A 2,652-nucleotide genomic window follows, 5' to 3' on the forward strand; every position below is an offset into this window, starting at 1 on the left:
CTTCAGTCTTCCTTATCCATTGTCTAACTTTCCTATGCACATGAGGCAATTGAAAATACTTTGGCTTGGATCAAGTTTACCTTAGTTCTCAAAATGACACTTTGGTTTTTAAAACTTTGAAGAGTCTTTTACAACAGATTTGTCCAAGATAGTATGTTGTTTGATTTCTTGGCTGCTACTTCCATGAGGGTTATTGTGGATCTTTATAAAAATGAAATTCTTCACAACTTCAATATTGTCTCACTTTTATCCTACTTTTTCCAACTGTCAATGTATCTTGGAGATGGTTCCGTATCATCACATAATATAAATACACACACACACACACACACAGCTACAGTTTAAAAAAGGGAGAATACGACAAATCATTATGTGATGATACGGAACCATCTCCAAAATACATTGATAATTAGAAAAATATGCGCCATTTCAACCATTTTTACATGTACAATGCAGCTACACCAAATAATTTGTGGTATTCTTTTTAACAGTTTAAGGCATGATTTTTTTTTTTTCATACTGTCATTATTTCACAATATAACCAAGCAGTCACCTATTAATTAATACTTAGATTGTTTCTAGGTTTTTTGTTACTGAAAACAGTGTGGGTGTGAGCATCCTTATGCATATATCTTTGAGTACATGTGGGAGGCTGTCTGTAGAATCAATTTATAAAAGTGAAATTGCTGGAAAAATAGTCATGTGCATTTAAAATATTACATGAAAGAGCCAGATTGTTCCCCAGATCCGCGGTGGCTATTGGCATGCCCACTGGAAGTAGGTGAGGGCCTGATCCCACATCTTTCCTGGCACCAAAAGGAACAAACTCTTTGATCTTTGATAAATCTGATAGGTGAAAATAAGATTTTCTTTTTTTCATTTGAATTTACTTAAACATGAGAAAAGCTGAACTTTTATGTTGACAGATTATTTGAGGCTACAAGGAAATTCTTCTGACCACTAGCATCACTCAGTATTATGAGTTGGCTCAATGTTTATTTTACATGCTATGACCTAGAATCCTGAAATCAAAAATCCTGATTTTTAGTTTCATCCTTCCATCCGTCTATCCATCTTATCTTTCAACCAGTATCTTCTGGGTATCTCTGATGTATAGGTTTGGTCCTAATGTTGTGGGGATACAATGGTCACCCAGACACATTGTTCGACAGTTACACGGGACGTGAACTTACACTTCTTACTTTCAGTTTTCCCGTCTATAAAATGAGGCTACTCATTAGTGCATGCTTTGCCTAATCCACAGGATTATGGTAAATATGAAATAAGATAATGAATATAAAAGTGCTTTGCAGAAGAGGAGGCTGGCAGGAGAATGATGAAGATAGGTATGTACATGGAGGTATGCAAGAGTTAAAGGGTACAGAGATAAATAGTGATAGATATACAACCTTAGAACAGCAGTGTTTTGTGAGTAGATACGTGGACAGAGAATGGATATGGGAGAAAGAATGGGATATGTACATTTATAGATCACACAAATATCTAAGAGTTTGAAAGAGGATATTTGTACTTGGATAACCACAGGGAGGAAGCAGGACAACTGTTATAATATGGAGTGGATTGCAACTATTGAGATGAAAAGTAGTATATAATTTGTTGAATGTAAAACTGACGATCTTGTCTGTAAACTTCCCTCAATCCACAGTTTTTTTCCCCTCAATCCACAATTTAAATTGAAAAAAAAAAGTGTTTTGTAAACTGAAGTCGACACATAACCTATTGCTGAGGAGTTGATTTGAACTCTAAAGAGACCCTATAGGACACAGTGGAACTTCCGCATAGCGTTTCCAAGGTGGTAATCTATGTGGAAACAGCTGGCCACATTTTTCTCCTGTGGAGCTGGTGGGTTTGAACTGCCAATCCTTTAGTTAGTAGCTAAGCACTTCATCACGGAGGCATGAGGGCTCCTTAAACTATCACATAGATGTTTATAATACTACTAATACTTTTTATCTAGTACACATTGAAATCAAAACGTGACCAAAATGAATTGATCTGTCTAAAATTGATCAGACATTAAAAGAAGTAGTCCAGAACAATCCAAAAAATGGAATTTGCTCTCTTTAGTAGTGTACAGTTCTATAGCGAACACAAGTTTTTTGGGGAAAAAAAAAATGGCTTTATACTGTATGTTCTTTATGTTTCCATTTCTAAACTATAAAGATGGTGCTTTATTTTGGGAAACACTTAGATAAGTGCATCACTGGCAATTTAAAAATTTCCATTTCTAATCAAAGCTAGGCAACCTAGGTTTCTACATAGCTCTGATTTTATTTAATTTGCAACTTAATTTAATCTTTACAACCATCTCCAATTACTTCCAAATGGAATTTAAGATAATTTATACACAATTTACCAACACAAAACCTGGTCAGAAATCCATTATGCATGCTGAGCAGAAGAAATAATATGCATTTGATATAATGCTTTATTCTACATTATCAAATGGAACCTTCACCATATCATTTCACAGATGAGGAAATTTTGAGTCTCTTAACTAAATTTTCCTAACATAGGTCAATTAGATTGGAATCTCAAATCCAGGTTTTATGGCCTTAAGTTTTCTATTTTTATGTTTCATCCAACTCTTTCCTGAAAAAAATTATATATATATATATATATATATATATA

The 2,652-nt window shown here is 34.1% G+C and overlaps 1 protein-coding gene across 1 annotated transcript in view; it reads left to right on the forward strand.

Annotated features, from left to right (window-relative positions):
* Window positions 1-2,652, forward strand: part of DMGDH (dimethylglycine dehydrogenase) — a 114,303-nt gene that overhangs the window by 2,317 nt on the left and 109,334 nt on the right. The window lies entirely within an intron of this gene.

The sequence above is a fragment of the Chrysochloris asiatica genome, unplaced genomic scaffold (genome assembly GCF_000296735.1).
Source record: "Chrysochloris asiatica unplaced genomic scaffold, ChrAsi1.0 scaffold00313, whole genome shotgun sequence".
NCBI lineage: Eukaryota > Metazoa > Chordata > Mammalia > Afrosoricida > Chrysochloridae > Chrysochloris > Chrysochloris asiatica.